At 33.7% G+C, this 25,034-nt stretch overlaps 1 protein-coding gene across 1 annotated transcript in view; it reads left to right on the top strand.

Moving 5' to 3' along the window:
* ROBO2 (roundabout guidance receptor 2) overlaps positions 1 to 25,034 on the top strand; it is a 1,747,433-nt gene that overhangs the window by 37,856 nt on the left and 1,684,543 nt on the right. The gene's annotated exons all lie outside the window — the stretch shown is intronic.

Genomic DNA, 25,034 nt, shown 5'->3' with positions numbered 1-25,034 from the left:
GATGTTGAAGCAATTTGCTATAATCTTCCCTCAGGTTTTTGTTACAAGGTATTGTAATGCCTCTGCACCAGTTAAACTGAACTAGAATTAGGTGTGAGTAAATGCATCCAGTTTGAAGCCACCGTTCTGAAACTGGCTTTTCATGAGTTTGTGTGTGTGGTATTTTACAAGAACACGTAGCATATAAAGTTTTTGTGATTTTGAAGACAGGTTTTCGATGTTTGTTTCTTTTCTTTAGGGTTTTTATGTTTTGCATTTTAAAATTTCAAGAACCTTTTCTTAAAGGATGTGGTATTCTTTAGAAATTAAATGAAAAATGTGATGTTTCTCATTCTTCTGCTAAGTGTATTTAGGGGAAATTAATGATAGAGTGGAACTGCAAGGTTGTGGCATCCTGAAATGTCTCTTGGAGAGTAGAAAAGGGCCATAGATTTTGAAATAAGGCTTTCAATAGTGATTTGATCAATAGCTGCATGGAGTGGTTTGTGCCAAATCTAGTATTTGTTAATGTATTTTGTGATAACTATTGTATTATTTTTGGAGGTGTGTTGCCTGCTCAGATACAAATTTCAATTCCATATTTTATGTGATAAAATGTCCTGACACCCTTGAAATTTTCTTTTCCTTTTGGGGCAAGTATATTTGGCATTTTTTCCTGCATTTTCAATGCGTGAAATGAAATCTCTGAGCAGGAAGTTCACAGAGTTTATTTCAGGGGATAGGTATATTACTCCAGATAAAATCAAAAGTGTGCAGTGGTATTGTATAATTGTGATGAAGTTGAGCTTTGCTAGTTCAAAGTATCTAAGAAAGTTTAACATTTTTTAAAAGATCCTTCCAAAAGAGCAGTTTTCTTGCCATATGTAATATTGTGCAATAAATTTTTGAAATTAAATATTTTTCAAAACCACAAATGTGTGTGTGCCTTTGTATATGAATAGTTGTATATACATGTAAGCAGAAAATACATTTTGTTAATCAAGATCAGCTTTGATTTTAATCTTTCTTTCATGCCATTCAGAATTTATATTAGCATACAATAGAATTCTCATTTTTCTTTTTTGTGATAAAACTAATGTAAAATATATTTAATACACATAGTAGTTTCTTCACCAAATGTCTAAAACAAGAATATGTAGACCGTAGCTACGTTGGATTTCTGTGGTTAAAAGAGTTGTTTATTTCTCTGGAAATATGTAGAGTTACTAAAATGCAGCATGACAACTGTTCTCTGTAATAGTGATCCAACATGACACGTCGTATTACACAGGGCTGCTAAAACCTTCCTCTGACCATCATTTCCAGTCATTGGCTTGTTTTAGATGAGGAATAGGTTATTAGATATTTAAAATATTTGAGAAAAGTAGGTTTCTTCTCTCTTATTTACCTGAAGCCTTTTATTTCCTCAATATTGATTGATCAAATATTCTATTCTTCATTGGGGATCATCATTTATTAAAAATATGGCCTGAAATCAATTTCAAGCCTAGCTGTAGTGAAGCTTCTAGTGGTAAATGCAAGTTAAGTAATTTGTTTTCTTTCTAAAAGGATAAATTAAAATAGACTATGATTCAAAGAACAAAACAACTTAATAGAAAACATAATAGAATGCTTTGATATTATGAATCAGAGAACTTTGCTTCCCTTGTGGTAGCTAGATTGAGTGAAGGAGATTGCTTAGGTGTAATGAGCAAATCTTATAATTGCCAGTATAACCCAAGCTGCATATCGTCATTTAGATCAATAAGCCTCATTAAATATTAAATATTACCTTTTAACTTTTATGCTATTAAGCAGAATTTAAAAATAAAAGTTTTAAAAATTAAAGTTTTTATTACTAAGTATTTTTAGATACAAATCTCATAGTTCCTTATTATTGTCAAGAAAAGAATACATTAAAATTTATAAATAAGGTTTTCTCTCTATGAAGTTTAAAATCTTGCATTAAATATTGGTTATTGGAACTCACAATGTCCAGGATTATGATTAAGTATCAATGAAGTGTGACTCTTGCAGCAAACATACATGCAAATGTTATAAGATTATTTTCACATGATTTCACATAATTTCTTAAGCATAATGGTATAAGTAAATTGTATTTTCTACACAAGCTCTTCATGTTTATGAATAGACTGTGTTCTAAATGTTTAAGTCACTGGGAAATCCCAATGTTCCTTCTTAGAGAAACCATGTGAGAAATTGTAGCTAGGTTAAAAAAATGGAAGATAAAAATCGATTTAACAAGGATGTAGATTAATATCATAGTGTTATCTCAACTGCTTATAAACAATGATATAAGAAATGCAGTCTGAAGTCTGAATTCTAAATAAGAATGTAGGGCCATCATCCCTCTGGGGCCCTTAGGGTCGAAATAAGAGAAAAGGGATGAATGGTGGGTTGAAGTAAGTTAATGATCCTTGTCAAGTTTTTGTATCTGTCAAGAAAAGCATCTGCTTGAGGACATCCATTTTCCTACTTCGGAGTTACAGAATAATAGGTACTTATCATGAATGTAACATTCCCTGATGTGGACTCTGTCTGTGTCTACGCTGCTTAGGTGGTTTGTGCATGAGAAAGTGCTTAATATCTGAAAATGAAGCCAATCCTTAAAGAAAGATATATATGAATTTTAAAAGGAAATATACCTACGATGGAAATAAATAACATCAATATCTAGCTGTATTTTGTCTTTTTGGTAACTATTACAATATATACCTTTTCAAACAACTAAGTTCAGCACTGACTTTGGGAGAATCTAGATGAAACTGAACTGACATATAATAAGCATGGGTGTAATTAATAGCACAGTGGGCAAAACCATGGGAGTGTTTCCTGAGAAAGAGGGACTATAGGGAGGCACCAGAAAACCCAATCCATTTACAGGATTCTTGGGATTGCCAGCAGCAGTTATTATATTTAGAATCTAGAACTTATTTCTGACTCAGCAACCCATAATTCTGGCTGAAGTGCAGTGGTGCAGTCATACATAGCTCATCGCAGCCCCAAACTTCCAGGTTCATACGGTCCTCTCCTCTCAGCCCCCTGGTGGCTATGACCACGGGTGTGCGCTACCATGACCAGCTAGTTTACTTTGTATTTTATTTTATTTTTATTTCATTTCATTTGTAAAAACTGGGTCTTGCTATGTTGCCCAGGCTGGTCACGGACTCCTGTCCTCGAGCAATCCTCTAACCTAGGCCTTCCAAAATACTGAGATTACAGGCATGAGCCATTGCGTCTGGCCCAAAAATATTTCTGTCTTAATGGCTTTAACAAAGAAGTGCTATTTTGGGGATATATACAATGGTGTGCTGTTTTGGAATGACACAAAAATACTTATAAGAAGAATGGAATGAATATGTCAGTATGTTTTCAAAAGCAAGTGAGCCCAAGTTTTTAAACAAGCATAATTTTAGAGTTTTTGTAACTAACTTAGGGTTTAAATGTGGCAAAAATTTTAAACATTATCATGAATATACAGAAAATTTTAATCAATGTGGTTTTCATGATGAATTTACATGCTTAAATTCCTAATTTCAATCTGTTGCTAGATATGAGAAAGTTTGAAATTTCGAAGAAGCAAGTGACACTTACAAATGTAGCAAACTTAAATCTTGAGGACAATTTAATTTAACTTCATCTTTATGACCAGATTTTGGGTCAGCGATTGGCCCAAAATCTTATTGGGAATGCTTTAAGCATTCAAAAAATAAAATCTGAGAATATCTGGCAATTCCAATTTTCAGTTTCATTGCTCTTCACCATGAAATAATATTTAAGTTAAGGGGCAAAATTTTGGAAAAGCAGATCACTTTGTTGTCCTATTTAGCAAGTTCTCAATATGTCATCTTGGAGTCATTACAAGTAATTATACTAAGACAATATCTTGTGTTTTGTATTTCGTTGTTACACATCCAGTTTTTCTCTGGAGATATCAGGGAAAACCTATTCAAGAAGGGAAGGTTAGATAAACAGCCTTCTCTCTCTCTGTCTTTGCCTCCATTCGGTCCCTTGCAATCATTTCCCAGTGCATTTCAAAGTTACTTTTATTGTTCCTTTCATTTTCTCTTTCATTCCAGAAATTTAAGTGATTGTGTAATTCTTCTGATAGCTGAAGGTAGTATGCGACTTTGAATTAAAGGTTTACGGCTACAGCTTTTCAATTAGAAAATCTCAGATCATGTGATCTATGAGTTTTAATATCTTAGGATCACTACCAGTAAGGAATAATCACTTTGAAAAACCTTAATGCTACCTAGAGTTTTGTGAGGTTGCTTGGTAAACTATTTTCATTTGATAATTGAATATTGCGTCAAGGGAGGTGAGCTCAGACATTTGGCAGTGAGTATTGAGCATTCCAAGAGACATGACCTGAAAATATCATCAAGCTAAGTAGGAGTGAAATTGAACTCTGCTGTATGATAGAAGTCAGTGTTTTTTACATTCTTTGTGATAAGCAAACATTTTTATATTGTGGTAGATAATCATTTCTGTGGAAAAATTTAACTGAATTTAATTTATCCTATGGCAGAATTATGTTACATAGGTCATTTTAGTTTTTGATTTAAACGTCTTAAAATTATAAATGCAAATATTCAACACATAAAACCCACATGAATATACACTCCCAAACATTTGAAATCCTAACAGTCATTTCTAACAGCTTTTTCCTACAAAAGAAGCCAGCTATGCTTAGAGCTTACATGCATTCCCACAGCTTGAGAGGTTCACATAAACAGAGAAAGTATTACAGCAGTTTAAGAATACCCGTGGATTTACTTTAAAGACGATAACACTTTTGAATTACTTGTCTTCAAAATTTGATGTCTTGAGAAAATTATCTGTGTTGATTAATCATGCATTTCAGGTAATTTCCAGACATCTGAATGTTGTTTTCTTAAAAGTAGTCAGCAAGCCTTTTAATGTAGTCTGCATGGGAGATAGCAAGAGACGTGTATGCTGTATGTCTGCTAGTGGAGATGTGTTTTTGAGTGCTTCCTTAAAAAAATATTTTTTCTGCAGAAAGTGATTTCTTTTTTATAGTTTAGATTAGATGATTTTACATGTTTCTATGTTTTAACCTGTCTTTCTGATCATCAGGGTCATTTCATTTTTATAAGGAAAGAAGTGGATCATTTAGACTTTTTCGTTTTACTAAATTGAATTACATCACTCAATATTTGGATGGCATTAATTAACAATAGTAACAAAAAAGTCTTACTCTTCATCATAAGAAAGTATTATTTCTTTCACATTTGTTTAACTTAATTTGTTCTTTAAGGTACATCTCCTAATGAAGTTTTCCTCATCCTCTGAAGCTGAATTTATCTAGGAAAAATATTTTAAACACCATCCCAAGTGATATAACTATTTGTATTGAGCTTTGATGTTCTAGTTGAACATATTTGAAGACTGTATAAACCCTCAATTTAGAATTAAGATTTCATTTGGAGATTTTGGTTGGATCTGAAATTTGTTGTGGAATTGACCGTGAAGAACAGGTAAATTTACTAGATACCATTGTCTGTGTCACAGTTTAGTCTCATCTCTCTGCCTTTATGTCAAGAGGAGTAGAAATAATTGGTATAAACAGGAAAAAAGAAGTAAAGTGGTAGGATCAGGTGTGAGAAGTATATAAGCTAAGATATTCTTTTTTTTTTTTTTTTTTTTGAGACAGAATCTTGCTCTGTTGCCCAGGCTGGAGTGCAGTGGCACAGTCTTGGCTCACTGCAACCTCCACCTCCCGGGCTCAATGATTCTCCTGCCTCAGCCTCTCCAGTAGTCAGGATTACAGGTATCCATCACCACACCCGGCTAATTTTTGGATTCTTAGTAGAGACTAGGTTTTACCATGTTGGCCAGGCTAGTGTCAAACTCTTGACTTCAGGGGATCAGCCTCCCAAAGGGCTGGGATTTCACGTGTGAGCCACCATGCCCAGCCTAAGCTAAGATATTCTACAAGCTAATAATAGTAAAATGTAATGTAAATTGTTTGAAATTAATCTGTATATGAAATTTTTTCTAGGACTTTCCTGCCAAAACAGTAGGAATAGAATGGCAGAAGGAAGGAGTTTCCTTCTACAAGCAGGCACACATCCTGTTTTACTGCATCCTGTGATCTGTCTCGTAACCATCTCCTAGTGTGAAGTGCTAAAACTGCTTTAAGAATAACTTAATTCCTTTATGTACAAACTGAAGTATGAGAGCCTGAACCTTGGAAACTAAGAGATTCCAAATAGCCTTATGTGTGAGACTGGGTGCCACAGATTTTGGCAGAAATTACTGCTTATTCTTAATTCTTATTGTTCCTTTCTAACACTTCAACTTATAATGCCAGTATCGACCTCAGCCTAAAGGCAAGCTCTAGCATCACTTGTGTTACTTATTGCACTTCCTTTAAAAAAACTCATGAATTACACATGAATTTCAAAGTTGCCAACTGAGATTCCAAGAGACTTAAAAAAAAAAAAAAAAAAAAAAAAACCTGGCACCTTTCCATGATAAACGCTGTACACCGTGTTCACAGTGTTTGTCTTTAAGGGACATGCCTCATTCATCGCAACTTTTCTTCCGTGAATCATCATATCTTGCCTAAAAGTGTTTTCTCAAAAGTTAGGAAGCACTAAGATTTACAGATTGTCATATCACATCTTAATCTACTTATCAACTTTAGCATTATCAAAGCATGAACTGTTTTGGGTTTTCATAGTTAATTATGTTTGTCATAATAATTGGGATGCAATTGTTTTTCTCATGATTATTTTGTACTTGTTTTTCTTATGGTAACTTCCGATGCTTGTTTGCAAGACCTTCCTCTCTTTTCTCCGTCTGGTTATCTTCTTACGTTCTGTCCTTTAACTCAGGTATCACCTACACTGTGTGTCTTTCTGGATTGCTTCTTATTTAACTGTTGCTTCTCTTAGTTTATGTACTTCCTCCTATACCACACTATTGATATTTCTCAAATTGCACTATCATGCTGGTTTGTGTCTTTATTTATTTATAAACTCCTTGATAATTCGGACTATACATTTCTATATTCAAAAAATACTTACGAAGTGTTTACTTTGGGTCAGGAATTATTGAGTGAAGGAGATTGACCAAAACTCTGCCATCATGAAGTTCACATTCTAACATAGGGAGACAGAAAACAGATAATGAGCCGCATAAATATGCAAAGTATCATAAGTTAGATGTTGAAAAGTAATCCTGGATGGGGATCAGATAATTTTGATAGGGTAATTTTTAATTGGATAGTCAAGAAAGGCCACACAAAGAAGATGGCAATTGGAAGAACAAGATAGTGAGAGCTGCTGTGTCTGGAGCAAAGCACACAATTTGGAGTAGTAGAAGATTCCAGAAGTAACAGAATAGAGGAGAAGAAGTGGGAATTGTGTAGAGTCTTACTTGCTGTTGTGATGACCTTGGCTGTAGTTTGAAGTGAAGTGGAAAGTTGATAGGGACCTTAGTTTTCTTTTTAATAATTCATTATGAATTTTGAATGGTCACTATTAAAGACTCAATAATTTTGCTTTATTACTCTTGCAATTGACTACAAACTAGTGTATTAAAGAAATGTTAAATTCTAGTTTAAATTGATTGAAGTAGGTTTTTATCTTTTTGTATTTCTCATTACTGAATATCTCATTTTTAATTAATTTGAAAGCATTCTAGAATAGTGAGCCAATGCAATTCAGCATAATGCATAACTTATTCTTCACAAGATTTAGGTATTTAACTGAAGATGCTAATTAGAAAGGTCATTTGTTCTGTTGGATGATGTTGATAAAGCTACTTTCAAATGACTGTCACATTAACTGATATCATATTAAGTTGTGTTTCTGGAATCCAAATTTAGGCAGTGGTAATGTGTTAATATCTCTAAATGGATACCTTTTATCTCTATGGTCAAGGATACTTGAAAGTGGAAAAACATACTGGCTTCAAGTGTTGGAACTAGGACTTACCAGAAGTATTTTGGTTTGTTTTGTTTCCTGGCAGAATTGTCTTTTTGGAAAGACCGTGTTTCCTTCTACCAGGAAAAAAATTGATCCTATGCTGCTTTACTTTAATGCTTTGCTTTTGTCAAAATAGTGTTTTCTTAGGAAAATTTACCTATCATAATATAATGAAAAGAGAAATACCGAAGACACAAAATGATATACGTGTTAATATTGAGTAGAGAGCATCAAGGGACATGAGAAGAGAGGGAAGCAAAGAGAGAGTATATATATAAATACATAGTATAACAAAAATTAGTAAAAAGGATTAGCATATACATGTAGTCAATAAGTCAATAAATGGCTATTTATAGAAAGCCTACCAGGCACTAGGGAATATAGCAGTGAAAAAGGCAAAGACACAATTGGCTATACTGTAGTGCGGAGGGAAACAGGAAGAAGACATACAAAGACCTACACAAAGCAATGGTGTGAAGGGCTGCAAGGTGCGCTACTATGAAGACGATCACAGGTGATAATGTGGCTGAGTGAAACTGGCAAGCAGGAAGGCACTTATCTTGCTCTAGGTATTTCAGAGGGTTTTTCTCTCTGAGGGGGTAATATTTCATTTGAGAGTTGAGTGAAGACTGAACAGTCTTCTACTATTTCTAGTAGATAGGGAGGTGCTTTGAAGATCTGGGGTGCTCTGAGCAGAAAGAAGGGCAGATACAAAGATTCTGTAATTTAAAAGAGAGCTTGATAGTTTCTTGCAAAGAAAAGAAGGCCGGTTTGGCTGGAATGTCCATGAAGGAAGAGCGTGGAGAGATATTACATGAGTGCTCTCAGGGACCAGATTTAGATCTTATATCAAAGTGTGAGTATAAATTAACTACATTGAAAAGTGTATGATGGATATGTGATATGATGAACTTAGCTCTTAGGAGGGTGTACTTTTGTGGAAGAGTACAGTAGCGAAGGAAGGGGGTTCATTTAGCTGACTATTGCACCTGTCCAATTGAAGGATGATGGTGGTTGGGCTTATGATTGCAGCAGTAAAGTTGGAGAAAATCAGTTGAGATTGGAAATTGATTTGAAGATGATTGAATTTACTGAGCAAGAATTATACCAAGGTATTTGGATTTAGGGACATGGGGGATTATGGTCCCTTTTAGTGATATGGCAAAGTCTTGATGACATGAGGCAGTTTGCAAGTAACAGAGGTGTGGGAAGGTGCATATGTGTGATTGATTTCACATTTTTTTAAATCTTAAATTGAGACACTAGTTAGAATCCAAGTGGAGATATTAAGTAGGCACTGACGAGCTGACTTGGCTAGAGATGTGAGTTAGATAATCATAGCCTATAGATCATGCCTAAGGTCATGAATGTAGGTGAGGCATTGGCAAACTATCATAGCCCATGAGCCAGATCTGGTCTGCTGCCTGTTTTTGTATGGCTTATGAGCTATAAATATGTGTTACATTTATAAGTCTAAAATGTAAAATATAGGGAAATTTTTCAGCAAGGAAAGTTCCATAAATTTGCCTCTTGGCAACACCAAGCCTGCAATATTTGCTGTCTGGCTCTTTGTCAAAAATTTTGCTGACTCCTGATCTAGATGAAACCCTATGGGGAGAGAGTGTTGATAGAAAAGAGAAGCATCATATTGGAAATTAAAATTATGTCAACTGAAGTGTATAGGGTAGAGAATTTAAGCCTGAGTATAACAGTAAGGATTAAAATAACAATAAATTCATTATCAGCACGATCAATAAAACCTTTGTGGGCAAAAAGGAACTATCTTCATCAGACCATTCACTCACTCATACAAAGATCTTAGGCAGGAAATATAACTTGTTTGAGGATCTGAGATAAGGCTAATGTAGTTTGGACAAAGAAAGCCAATGGGAGGATGACATTACGTCTGGCCAAAGATTTAGGGAAGAGCCAAATACTTCAGGCTTTTAAAAGTGATCTTTAGATAAAGAGGAAGTCATCAAGGCATTCTGAAGTTGGAAGATCCAATCACATCTGATGGGAAAAAATCAGTCTCGCTGTATGTGCATCTTGGATGTAAGGAAGCCAGCAGGGATGTGAAGTTAACATTGTCCACTGCAAATAACAAAATGAAGGCCCCAGGTAGTCTTGGGAAGGGCAGATTTGGTATAAATCCTTACTGGAATGGGCTTAAGCATTAAGGGGAATGAGGATCTAGCTGTTGTGTTTAGTGGAATTTCATCAGTCTTTTTGTTGTGTATGATATATAGATGGTTAAAATAAGGAACTTCTACATTTTTGGTTTTTGTTTTATTTTAATTGAGATTTGAATTAAAAATAAGAAACTTTTATTTTCAAAATTGGAGACTGTGTTTAAAAAGTATAGAGTAGGGCTAGAAAAAAACATAAAACTCTCCTAAAGAGGAGAATGCTCATCATGACTCTAATAATAATAAAATACTTCTCTGATAAATTTGTTTTTTTACTGCTTCATTATTTAGGTATGTGTGGGAAGTTGTACCCTAGCCACATGCCAGTTCACCCGGTGAACTTGTTCTTCAACGTGGCCCAAATATTTGCTTCTATCTTTAGCCTTCCGTGGTTTCTCATATGGACTATTGGCTCTTCCTACTTGAGCTTTCTGGTGGTGCCATGTGAGCGACATGCTACTCTATAGCAACAGGCGCCACGCTGTAGGGGAATTGTCATACCTGTCAGTCACTGTGAGCGACATGCTACTCCATGACAACAGGCACCACGCTGTAGGGGAGTTGTCATACCTGTCAGTCACTACCTCTAGAATGTGGCCTTTCATGAGTTCTGAGGTTTCATACTGTTTCTCTGAGCTTAACAATATTTATACTGAAAAAATAAACACGTTCTTCTATCTTTAACATTTTATATCTTATAATTTGAACATCCCTTTTTCATTATACTACTTAGCTGCTAAGTTATGTTATAAAAAAAAGTTTTAATTATCTGCAAACACCTTCAAATCTAATCCAGTGAAGACTAATGTCTGGTTAACATCTTCTAGGACATTTAGTTCCATACAGTATTTATAGCGCATTTTTGTTATTGAAATGATTACCGTTTAGTTTGAAATAGTGCACCCTGAGGATTGGAACGATAAATGTGTAACTCTTAAACAAAGAGAATATTCTTAGATTTTTGTATTTAAAATACTGGTTATCAAAAGAAAAAACCAGATGTTATTTGTTTATGTTTCTGCTTGAGGTACTGAATCTATTTCAAGTCATATTTCTCAGTATTGATATACTTAATTTTGCTGAAATAATAACACTATCTTTAGCTACTTTTTTTCTCAATATGTCTACTTGTCGCTCACCATTTCTGCCTCATCTCACATCTCATTCTTTATTTCTTTTCCTTTGGTCTACTTTTACTTTGGGGATTCTTTCAATTTAGTTTTCTTGTTTCCTGATAATTACCATTCTTCTGGGATATACACAGATACACTTTTTCATTTCATTTGTGAACTTATCTCAGAGGCATTTTGTGTGTGCCTTTTACCCATAGCTTCTCAGAAGTCCCTTTGGAGGTTACTGATTTAACATGTCACCTACTGTAAAGTTTGCTTGGCACGGTGGCAGCTGACTTTTGTCTTTACATGGATTGAAATGTTTTCTCAACATGGAGGATTTTTTTTTCTTAAACATTACGTTGCCTTGTAAACGAAAGCAAACCAAAAACTCAAAACTAACGTTCAGTATTGGTGCCCCTGGAAATAGCTGCCTTTTCACTAAGGTAGATTTTGTCATCCAACTTTGTGTGTTGTTGAACACACATGGTACTGTATGAACAGTCACTCACTAGACTAGAAAACATTGCTGTGACCAGTTACCAGAAAAATAAATTCAGATTGCTCTTTACATTCCACAGATGACCCTTCTGAAAGCTATTTGAATTCATTATAAATTATAGTTCTGCTAGTATTGCTTTAATTCATTTGTAATCTGAACTTTATGTGCAATGCATTTTTTCTCGTGTTTAATCATTTTTGTATGCTAAAACATTTGCATACAAATGGCTTATCCTTGAGAAAGAATTTAAGACTGAAAGTACATTAAGTGTCATCCAGGAATCTGTGTCAGTGGTTTTATCACTACATATGTGTGTGTGTGTGTGGTTTGTGAGTGTGCATATCACCTACTTTCATCACATTTATTTGACAAAATTGATATGCAATCTCTAAATCATTGTGTCTCTAACTTCAGTGTTATCCCACAAATACAAATTTTTATCCTAAAATTGGTAGTACCCTTTGTAAAACTAGAAGCTCTCATTCGTGCAAAGGAGGAAAAGTAAAACAAGATACAAATTCAATAAAAAAATTAAAGGTCAGATTTCTTTTCTAGCTGCTGAGTTCCTTTCTTTCCTTTCCATCCTCCCCACATTCCCAAATCTCAACAAAGTTAAAAAATTAAAACACACGTAATGAGATCATATGTTCACCTTGTTAAGGAACTGAAGTATTACATATGCAAGGTTATACCTTAATAAGGAGAGGGAGAAATATGAAGATGTAAATAGAATATGAAAATGTATTATAATTCAGTTATATTCTAAAGTGTTTTCTATGTAGGCTAAGAGTATGTTGCGAGGAAATTTTAAGAAACCCACTCCATTGTATAGAAGAGAATGTGTGTGGATCTCTTAATTCTGAAATGTTTAGAACTGAGTACAGCAGGTCTTCGAATAATGACGTTTCATTCAATGTCATTTCATTATAATGTTGATGAGAAAAAACAAATTGATTCCAGTTGGAGTTCACTCTCTGTGCAGAGCTTATGTATTCTCTTCGTGTCTGCATGGATGTTCTCTGGATGCTCAAGTTTCCTCTCCCTTCCCAAGGCTGTGCATGTGAGGTTCATTGACATGCCTATGTGGTCCCAGTCTGCGTAACTGTGGGTATGTGTGACTGCACCTGCAATGCGATGGCGTCCTGCCCAGGGCTGGTTCCCACGTTGCGTCCTGAGCTGACAGGATAGGCTGTGGTCAGCTGCAACCCTAAAGTGAAATAAGTAGGCAAATAATGATTTTACTAGTTTTTAATTAATCTTAAATGTATGAATAGCTCAAATTTATTTCAGTATTTAATATTAGGAGTGTTTTGATCTTTATCTACAAGTTCATTGATGTTTTTGTTACCAAAAGCCAGAGAAGCTTAACTCTTAACTTTTTTGTATCAACTTATGGTAAAATGGGTTTCGCTTACTATAGTTTTGCACCAATTAACCATCCCCAATTTATCCCCCTGTATGCGTGTATCAAAACATCAAATGTGGCCATAAATATATATGCCTATTACCAGTTTTCAAGAACCTATCGATGATGTTAAGTGAAGACTTATTGTAGTCCTTTTTTGGCATAACAAAAATGTGTGTGTGTTGTTAGAGATGGAAAAACTTCCTGTAAATAACTAGACAGTAAATATTTTAGGCTTTGCTGGCCATATGTAGTCTCTGTCTCTCCTTCATCTACTAGTTCTTCTTCTCCCCCTCCTTTCCCTTCTTTAAATGTTTTAAAAATGCCAAAACAATTTTTAGCTCTCAGCCATATGAAACAAGCCATTGAGTAAATTTGAATTGTAGACCCATAATATGTGAACTCCTGTACATCATCAGAATGCTATATATATATATATATGGAATGCTATTTATGAGAAATTAATGGTGCTGCCAGCAGAGAGAAATTAGCCTCAGTTAAGTTTGGGCTTTGGAATTCAGGGGAATACCATGCACAAAAATGCTCTGCTTTTAAAACAAGTTACTAACGATTCATTTCTGATATCAGAAATATATGAAAACTACCAATTGAAGGGGTATTATTCACTACTTTAGTACTGCTACTCAAGTGTGGTAGAAAGAATCCAGAAAATTTCCCTTTCCATTTGAACATTCATGCAATAAAAATTTCCAAATCTTTTTTTTGAACCATTTTTTTCTGATAGCTGTCTTGTGTACTTTATAAGTACATTTTGCTGCTTATTCTCAGTAACTGTACTGAAGCAATCTCTGTTTTCCTTTATTAATCAAAATAAAATAAGAAATTTAGCTTAATACTAATATTAAGCTGAAGTGCAAGATTATGAAAAAGAGACAAAAGAAGCAGGATAAACTGACCTTTTGATAACTGCAAAGGACAGCAGATCAAACAAAGACTGGACTTGAATGCCTTCCATTTCCAGAGTCTGTCACAGTAAGTCCATTGGGCCCAGAAATAGGTTTTAATCCTAAATTGAAATGACTCAGAATATGCTGTTGTAACATTGAGTTTGGTGGAAAAAGTGAAGTTAATGTTTTTCTCAATTTTTTAAAAAAATCAAACTATGATTGATTTAATTATAAAATTGATTCTAAAGAACTCATTCTGACTTTGGAGGTGAAAATTCTGACTTTGGAGGTGAAAATGCGTTTACTCCAATCATTAAAATCAATTTCTCTAGATATCTGATTTTATTCTGCTTTATAACATAAAGAATGAAACTATATTTATTAATGAAATGTAATCTAGCAAAGTGACATAAGCATAATTATCAGTCAGTTACTAAAATTGTGTGTTTTTTTTCCATTGCATGAAAACCCTGCCTTGTTTTAATTTTTATTAATTGACTTTTTAAAAGCAATTTTAAGTTTGCAGAAAGAAGTGAAAAGGATTCACATGTCATCCTCAGCTTCTACCCTAATTTCCCCGATTTTTAACATCTTGCAATGGTGTGGTACATTTGTTAGAGCTGATGAGTCAATATTGGTACATTATTATTGACTAAAGTCTATGGTTTATATTAGAGTTTACTCCTGTGTGATGAATTCTAAAGGTTTTGTCAAATGTGTAATGACAAAGAATCCTCACTACATTGTCATACAGAATAATGGATTCACTGTTCTAAAATTCTTCCTCGCTCCACCTATTCATCGCTTCCTCCCTCTCCTCCAAATCCCTCATAACCACTGATCCTTTTACTGTCTCCATAGTTTTGTTTTTCCCAGAAGGATATGTAGTTAGAATCATCCAGTATACAGACTTTTTAGACTGGCTTCTTTCACTTGGCAATATGCATTTAAAGGTTCCTGTGTGTCTTCTGTGGCTTGACAGAATAATATTCCATTGCCTGGATATACCACAATTTATTTTTCCATTCACTTCCTGAAGGACATTTTGATTTTAGTGATCATGGATAAGGCTGCTATAACATTCATGGAAAGAAGGTTTTTGTGTGGATGTAAATTTTCAACTCCTTTAAGTAAATGCCAGGGAATGTAATTGCTGGGTTATGTGGTAAAGGTATGTTTAGTTTTATAAGAAACTGCCAAACTGATGGCCAAAGTATCTGTACTACTCTGCATTCTCACCAGCAACAAATAAAAGTTCCTGTTTCTCTTCACACTTGCCAGCATTTGGTATTATCAGACTTTTGGATATTTTCCATTTTAATAGTCATGTAATAACATCTCACTGTTGCTGTGACTTTCTGTTCCCTAATGATATATGACTAGTAACTTTTCAATATTCATATTTGACAGTTACATTTAGACCCTTGGCCTATTTTTCAAATGAGTTGTTTTCTTTCTTATTCTCGAGTTCTTTGTATACTTTAAATACCACTAATTTATCTGATATGTGTTTTGAAAAGATTTTCTCCCAACCTGTGGCTTTTCTTTTCATTCTAAGCGCAGTTTGTTAACAAAAAAGTCTTTAATTTTAATGATGCTCAATTTCTCAATTTTCTCTTTGTCTAAGCCAATAAATCAGAAAGCTTTTTATCATTTCATATGACTTGATATTCAGGCAAGGTCTATATAAGCCCCTTTCAAACAGTCATAAAGTTTAGAAGCTCTCACCTCACAAACAATAACACCACCACCACAGAAACAAAAATGACAGCTTTTGATGTCTCGGTAATTTCTCAATTCAAGAATAGATTACTGAGCTTTACAAGCAATACATATAGATGTCAATTTCACAATAAAATACCTTATGATATTTGTCAAATCACCTTAGTTTTGGTCTACTTACTGCTATTAGACTAAAATGTAATTTGTCAGACGTGAGAAATCTTTTTGTAGTATTTTTTATGGAACCAAATATTTATTTTAGCTTTTTTACTTCTTCCCTTGCTGTTTCTCCAGTATGGTCATTCCAGTTGTCTATATAGATGTATTAATACCAGGTACATAATAAATACAATTATCTCCCACGTGTACCCCAACCCCCTTCCCTGTTCATGCAGTCAACATAAAGGAAGCAGGTCAAAAGGAAAGCATGTACCCTGTGACATGCTAGGTTGTAAGGAAAGGTACAAAATTAATTTACCATGTCTGAGTTTTCTCCTTCTCTGTATTTGTTCCATGTAATGCATGTACGCTTTTTATTCCTCAGGCCTCTCCAGTCCTACCACTCTCAAGGATACTTGATACAGCTATAAGGCTGTGTCTTTATCAGGTCCCTTTGGGTTACTCCAGGCCAGGAGTGGGAAATAGAGAAAGTGAATGTCTGTGTCTTTATTATGTATCACACAGAGCAGAAACCTAAAGAAGCCTGTGCAGCGAATGGCTCTCCTCTTTCTCCAGAAACCACCTACCCCTTCAACTCCCACTGCTTAAAGGAAAGTCTTGTATTAGTCTCCCCATTTTCTCCTCACACTTGCTTTAGCAAAGCAGTTCCTAAACCTCTGTTAATGTATGTCCCCACCCCTGAGTCACAATACTGTCTTATGTCACATCACAGAAAAGAAGTTCAAAACAAAACAAAATGAAACAAAGCCACAGTGTTATAAGAAAAATAGGTAAATTTTACAAAAGTTGTGTACTGTATCTCTGCTTTGAATTTCATCATTTGCCAAGGATAGTAAAACTCTTGGAAAACTATAAAACAGGAACTTAATATGTTTTACCCAAGATTTTTCAAACATTTTTGGAAGGATACTTATTAACATCTTGCAGAGGTAATGTTCCATTAAAAATTTAGCATAAGACCAATCAGGTATTCTATGCAATAATGCAGATATATGAAAAATTTAGGCCGGGCGTGGCGGCTCAAGCCTGTAATCCCAGCACTTTGGGAGGCTGAGGCGGGCGGATCACGAGGTCAGGAGATCTAGACCATCCTGGCTAACACGGTGAAACCCCGTCTCTACTAAAAATACAAAAAACTAGCCGGGCGAGGTGGCGGCGCCTGTGGTCCCAGCTCCTCGGGAGGCGGAGGCAGGAGAATGGCGGGAACCCGGGGGGCGGAGCTTGCAGTGAGCTGAGATCCGGCCACTGCACTCCAGCCTGGGCCACACAGCGAGACTCCGCCTCAAAAAAAACAAAAAGTCCATTATGTGCTTTACCAATTATATTAGTTTTCTAGGGTGGCACTTAAACATGGGTACACACACACAGACTGGATGGCTTAAACAACAGATATTTATTTTCTCATAGTTCTAGAGGCTGAAAATCCAAGGTCAGAGTGCTCCTCCGAGGAGCATGATGGAACGATTTGCTGTGGGCCTCTCTTCTTGGCTTGTGGGTGGTTGCCTTCTCACAGCTCTGTCTTTACACAGTTGTACTTCTGTGCAAGAGTGTGTGTCAAACAGAAGTAGCATTTTAACGTATAAGAGATGTAGCTGAGCTCTAAATATAGGAGACAGTATGATGATTTTTTACATTTCAAATTCTCTGCCTGCATAAGAATATTTTTGCAGAATGTGTAAAACAATCTAATGAATTGATTGGAAGGTTCAGGAACAAGAAATATGGTTGTGGTTTTACATAAAGCTTTTATATAGTTCCTTTAAACATATAATTATCTCATTTACCTATTAAGCCAGTGGATATATTTTGTTTATTATTTTTGATCCTCTGATTTTTCTGATTATGGTTCATAAAAAACCATAAGATAAAGTACCATTCTGTACTTTATCTTCATGCAGCAGTTTTTTTTCTGCTAAATTAATATTTTGTATATATTTGGTATAATTCTGTTAATATTTTATATATTTTGTATATTTGTATATGAGACGCAGATGCTTTAGACAACATGAAAACATCTTCAAACATCCCTATTTTACCAAGGAAGAAAGATAACCAAACACATGATTTAATTAACTGGTAAGTTACCCAAGTTTCAGTTTCCCAGAACTCTAATATATATCCCTGCATTCTTATCATGAAATATAGAGAAAGCACCATTTTGTTGCATATTGTTACATTTATTTATATTGTAAACATAATCTCAAAGTTTATATTTTGCCACCATTTATGCATGAACTTTTCATGACAAATATTCCTAAATATTCCCATTGGAAGTATATGTTTCCCAGAATAGTAATTTCAGGAAGTCGTGTTATTATCCAACTGTCAATTTGTTTATTTTATTTATGTATTTATGTATGTATTTATTTATTTTTTCTGTTTATTTTTAAGGCTAAGTGCGAGTGGAAAAGAAAAAAAGAAATCTGTAACTGGTTGTGATTAATTAGTTTTAAACACCACTACATTTGAACTAGCCTGACAATTTATTTTTCATCTACACTTACCTCATGAGCACTCCCTAATTCTTGCTTATCTTAAGCAATTGAAATTTCACCCAAGCTTTAAACTAGTTAGAAATTTATTTTTCCAAAATTCAAACTCCATACCGTTAAGGTCATACCTTTTTGAAATGTAGTAATGTTTTCACTACTGTTTAAACCCAAACATTTCTAACTCTGTGTTGCAGATATGGATATGAGGCTACTGCTACAAGTTTATATATGCTGGCTATTTTGCATTTCAGTGACTGATTACTGTTTCTTTAGGAATGGATGTATTTCTCTTGTTCTATAGTCACCATTCATTGAAGTGTTAAATATGCAATCAATATTGTATATGAGCTATTCAGATGTGTGTGATGTATACCTACACAGGGATCTTTGTGCTTTGTGATTAGTATAACTGTGCATACCCATCTTGTCTGTGAGTCTTTTGGTCATTCCAAACTAAGCTAATCATCCTGTACTTTATCTTCATGCAATAGTTTTTTTTCTGCTAAATTAATATTTTGCATATTTTTATTTAGTATATATTTGGTAGAATTCTGTTAATATTTTATATATTTTGTATATTTGTATATGAGATGTAGATGCTCTAGACAACATGAAAATATCTTAGAACATCCCTCTTTTACCAAGGAAGAAAGATAACCAAAGCACATGTTTAATAGATTTGAGAATTAACTGGGAAGTTACACACGTTTCAGTTTCCCAGAACTCTAATATATATCCCTGCATTCTTATCATGAAATATGCAGTAACAAGGAATGAAATTAATATATTAAAGTATCTTATTCAATGGTATTTTGTATAAAGTATCCAATTAAATGGTATTTTGAAAAGGACTTTAATGCTCTATCTTTTGACATTGAAATAAAGTGAGTTTATCTTGATATTCCATAAGATAATGAAGAGTTGATAATTACATCTTTACATTTTATTGCTCTTTAAATTGCAGGATCTTCATTATTTCTGCAAGAGATCACAAGCATGTTCATCTTGACTATTATACAAAAAGGCTTTATTAATACATCTGTAGAAGAAGCCAAATCATTCATTCCATGACTAGGCAATTAAGTAATCCTATCAAGATAAATAAGTAATGACTAAAATTGGTTGGGTAAAACCGTAAGACATAATGTCAGCAAGGTGAAATAACTTCTCTTTAGCACTTTGCCTAAATAATGTTGTTTTTTTTTTAAAAGAGACATATGCAAAATGAACATGAATGTGTCATGAATTAATTTGTGTATGGTTTCCCTATAAAATAGTCACAGTAGCAACCAAAATTATGATACATTAAAAGTTGTAAAACTCAGTGTTTTTAGATAAGCAACTTTCTTAATGCTGTTTTCGATTTGATGCTGGCCTAATTTTCTGGACTTCCACACAGACTTTATAATTAGTTGGATATAGTGGTTGTATGATTAATAAATATAGATTGTGGTGCTGCTATGTTTGCCTTTGAATCAGGCCTCAACCACCCAATATGGCATGAGTGAGGTCAGGCCAGAACCTGGGTTTTCTCACACAGAAAAATAGTTATAGAAACATCAATCTCATAATGTTGTGTGTTGGTTAAATAAGAAAATTATGTAAAATTGTCAAAGCACAATAGCTACACATAACAGGCATTCAAGTATTAGTGCCTATATTCTGATCTCTGCTGCCCTCACTTTTCCATTCCCCCAAATGATAACAGAAGTCATATTTGAAATCACTATTCCACTCTGTAATTTCTGTTGTGGAAAAATAAGAGAAATCTCTGTTTTCTTATGTAGTGACTTTTATCTGTGTATCTTCTTGAGTCTCTTGAGTTACATAATTTTCATGTATACAATTAGTTTGACCTCCAGTCTCTACAGATAGTTTATCAACACACTGCTACACATAGACTCGAGTCTTTGATTTCCACAATGTGTGTGTGCCTGTGTATTTATTAATATATTTTATTTTCTGCCTGTTGAGTTGATGGGAGAAAAGTGAAGAAATCGTAAATAAAATTTTTGCTCCAAGATAATGTGCTGATTTTTCTTTTAAGGAGTGTACCAATATAACTATTTAAACTTGGAACTATTAAGCTATCTTTTTTTCTCTTTTTTGTAAGTGTCTCAAACTGAAATGACTGTCAGCAGGATGAGGCACATGCCAGTATATACTGCCAATTTGGGATAGTTCATATCCCAGGACTTTTTTTAGAATTGTCTATATGCCAGTCTTGAGAAAATTTCAGTTACTTGCAGAGTTTTCCTTTGTGCAGAAGTGAGCTCAGTTCAGATATTTTGACTTCACTACTAAAAGTGTATAAGTCAATTTTTATAACTGGAGACAACTGACTCAACTTTTAAAATAATTCTAGGTGTCTCTAGGATTACTATATATGAACACGGAAAGGGTTATAACCACATACTACAATAACTACAATAATTAAAATAACAAAATTACAAACATATTCATGGCACTCAAATTTAGTAGGTGCATAAGGCCCTTACTATGTAGGTTACACGTTTATTTACCCTATTAATTTGTTCTGATGGCCAAAAGGTACCCAGGTAGAAATAATACTGTTAGAAGGCATGGAGTAATCTTGCATTTATCATTATAATTTCATATATAATTTCATTTTTCATATATAACTTCATTTTTAACTTAGCATGTTAAGCATAGCTACCATGCAGAGATTTTCAGAAATCACCTTATCCAGTTGCCCATTTCTAAGAGTATATGGAAGCAGATATTACTAAAAACGGTAATTAGGATGCCATAATTGCCTTGAAGTAATATTGACTTGAAGTGTCTTCAGTGTCCAGACCTTTCCTGGCGTACAGCAAATGCTCAATTAGAGAGTGAACAATTTTAAAAAATGTAAAGGCCACACGACAAGTATAATCTTGAAAAATAACTTCAAATATAAACTTCATGTGATAATTCATTTTTTAAAATTACGATAGTTTATTTTTGTTTTGTTATTTTCAAAAATGGTTGTGATCAAGGTGATACATGCACACATGATCAGAGAGGCAGTCGATTAGGACGATAGTTGCCTGAATCAAGATTTGTTGTTCTATTTGTTTTGTATGTTGCAACAATAATGTATTTACACCAAAGTATTTGATGGTCTGGCTGTCAACACTATGAATATTATTACTGTCCCCTCAGGCTTTACTGATAAGTCTACATTTATCGGGTTGTCTCCTTCCTCTACTTATCTTCCATCACTGCTGCTCTAATAGTATTGAAGTAATTGTAAATCTCTCCCGTTGGATTACTTTTTCAAGTTTCGAAATTTTTAATGTATAAATTGTTAAGTTTTGATAACCTACATTTTAGTTTATTTACTTTATTTTTATGGTACGTATTTAAGGCATACACATATGCTATGAAATTATTACTACAATCAAGCCAATTAACATATCCATCACCTTCCATAGTTATCTTTTTTATGTGATTGGCAAGAGCACCTAAAACATACACTTTTAGAAAATTTTCAGTATAGAATACAATATTATTAACTATTGGTATCATACTATATGTTAGATACAACTTACTCATCCTACATGACTGCCGGTTTGTACCCTTTGATCTGTTTTTTTTCATTTCCTCTTAATCCTTATCCCTGATGACCACCATTCTACTGTGTCTGTATACTTGGCTTATTTTTAGGTAGCACATATAAGTGAGGCCATGAAATATTTTTCTTTCCATGTCTGGTTTATTTCACTTAGCATAATGCCATCCAGGATCATCCATATCATCAAAAATGGCAATTTTAATCTTTTTTTAAGATTGAATAATATATGTCTATAATATTTATATTACAATACAGTTTATATTACAGGATTATAATATATATATTATAACTATATATCACAATTTCTTTATCCAGTTGTTTTCATAGCTTGGCTATTGTGAATTATGCTGCAATAAACATGAGAATATAGATATATCTTTCATATACTGATTTCAGTTCCTGTACCCAGCAGGGGGATTGTGGAGTCGTACCATAGCTCTATTGTAAATGTCTGAGGAACCTTCATACCATTTCCCAAAATGGCTGTGTCAGTTGACATTCCCACCAACAGTAACATGAGTTTCCTTTTTCCATATCCTATCACACTTATCTCTTTTTTTGTATAATAACCATCCTAACAGTTGTGAAGTGATATAGTTATTTTGATTAACTTTTCTCGTATTAATGATGTTGAACACCTTTTCATATACTTATTACCCTTCATATGTCTTTTTAAAATAACATCTATTCAGATCCTTTGGCCAATCAGAGTGTCAGAGTGTTTTTTGATATTGAGTTGTGTGAGATTTTTATTTCACGTATCAACCCCTCTCTGATATATGGTTTGTAAATATTCTCTCCCATTCTGCAGGCTGCCTTTTCATTTTGTTGAGTGTTTGCTGTGCAGACGTTTTTCAGTTTGATGCAGTCTCACTTGTTTATTTTTGCTTTTGTCACCTGAGCTTTTGGTGTGATAGCCAAAAAACCATTGTCAAGGCCAGTATCAAGGAGTTGTTTTCTCTGTGTGTTCTTCTGGGAGTTTTATAGTTTCAGGCCTTACACATAGGCCTTTAATCCACCTTGAGTTGGTTTTGTGTACAGTCTAAGATAAGCATCCAGTTTTATTCTTTTATGTAAAGATAACCAGACTCTCACTGTTGCTTCTTTATAGGAACCATTCTTTGCCCCGATTTTGGCGAAGTATCTTCTACCCCTCCTTCAAGTCTAAGTGCAACAAAAAATGAACCTTTCTCAGGAAAGACATTTATTGTTCACTCATAATTCTATCTTTAATAGACATTTCCAATAGAATATACAGTTCACAAGATTACAAACAAGGTTTATGTTTCTTCATAAGGAGTAAGCACATTTTTGAAACACAGGGTAATTCCTGACAATAAAACCTGCAACTCATTATGATTTTTAAGTTGTGTGAGATGTGGATACCCAGCATTTTCATGATGAGGCTGTGCTTTCTTACATTTTCAGTGATGAAGAAGAATGCCAACAGAGGGTTAATTCCAGATAAAATGAAATGTTCCAAACAGTGTATATTGTTTATTTGAATCATCTGTGGGGGAAGGAAAGTTAATTTTCCAAAGGATATTCCTCCTAAATTCTGTCTTGAAGTTGTTTGTAAGTAGAAGATTGAGTTTATATTACATTACAAGACTATAATGTCTTTATTAAATTCACTGTGCAATCTTTAATCAAATAAGTAAATGCATTATTTATTTCCAAGTTTGAAGCACACATTCTCTTCAGCTGAAATGCCAATTCTGGAGGAAAACGTATCTAATAATATATGAAACTGAAGCCCTTTTTACTTTTTATTATTCTTGTAGCATTTAAAGACTAAAAGTCTGTCTTATATCTAGTGGCATGTTTTCAGGAAATATGCTTTTTGAAACTATTCTCATGAATATGAAATTAACCTCAATAAATAATTTATTTTTGAACTCTTATTTCATGCTAATTACATATCTTTGGCCAAAACGCTTTTAATCCTCTTCTTTGTTCTTTGAGACATTTTGACAATAAATTCAAAACTTTCAATGGAGAACATTTAAAAGGTCTTCTTAAAATAAAAAAAAAAAAATTACTTTCTTTCCTTCATCAAAGTTACGTTATGTATCCCTATATTTCTAATGTTTAGGACATAAACAATTAGATGTGATTATGACCACTAAATAACTAAGTACAATATACATTTTTAGATTTCAGGCTTTAAAAGTAAGACACTTGTTACAATTTTCTGGTTAAATCATGTTCTTTGTACCATGAAAGAAGAGAATAAAAATAATCATGTTGTATATCAAAATATAATACTGAGGTATCATCTCTCTCAGAGATCTCTGAACACCATCGTAAAACCTGAACATGTTTCTTTTAAGTAATATTTGAATGATGAAGGCATCCAAAACTTGGAACAAAATAAGATTAAGGCAGAATAATAGCTTAAAAATTAGGTCCAACTTCTAGTTCTCTTGCTTTTGGCAAAACTTTGGTCAAGTAATTAGCCTCTGATTTCTCATTTTCTTCATCTATAAAGATGGAAAAATTCAATTCATCCTACTTTGTCAAACTCTGTGAGAAAGCTGCATAACTTTGAAATTTTGTGGTAGTATAGAATTTTTTAACCATCTAGGTTATTGAAAATTCATTTAAAAATTAGCTATTTTTTGAAGTACAAATTCTAATGAATTCTATAACTTTGAAAAAATTTTTCAAGTTTGGAAAACTTCAGACTACATGGCTAAATCAGAGGGCAATATAGCATGTATACACAAATATATATCAAATTTTTTCTTGTAATGTTTTAGAGATTCTTAAGTTTTACAGAAGCTTATTCACAGAAGGGATTGCTACAAATTCAAAAATATATCCTTCACCCTGATCCATTCATTGGAAAACATTATATAATCAAAGAGTCCTGCCTGTCTAAAGTACATAATAATATATAGCATCCTGAAATAAGTATTTGTTATTTTTATTGCTTATGTTGTGAAATCAAAGCTTATTGCAAAGTAAATCAAATAAATTATTCTAC

This window comes from Piliocolobus tephrosceles, chromosome 2 (assembly GCF_002776525.5).
Source record: "Piliocolobus tephrosceles isolate RC106 chromosome 2, ASM277652v3, whole genome shotgun sequence".
Classification (NCBI taxonomy): domain Eukaryota; kingdom Metazoa; phylum Chordata; class Mammalia; order Primates; family Cercopithecidae; genus Piliocolobus; species Piliocolobus tephrosceles.
This window is presented reverse-complemented; position numbering and strand designations above follow the sequence as displayed.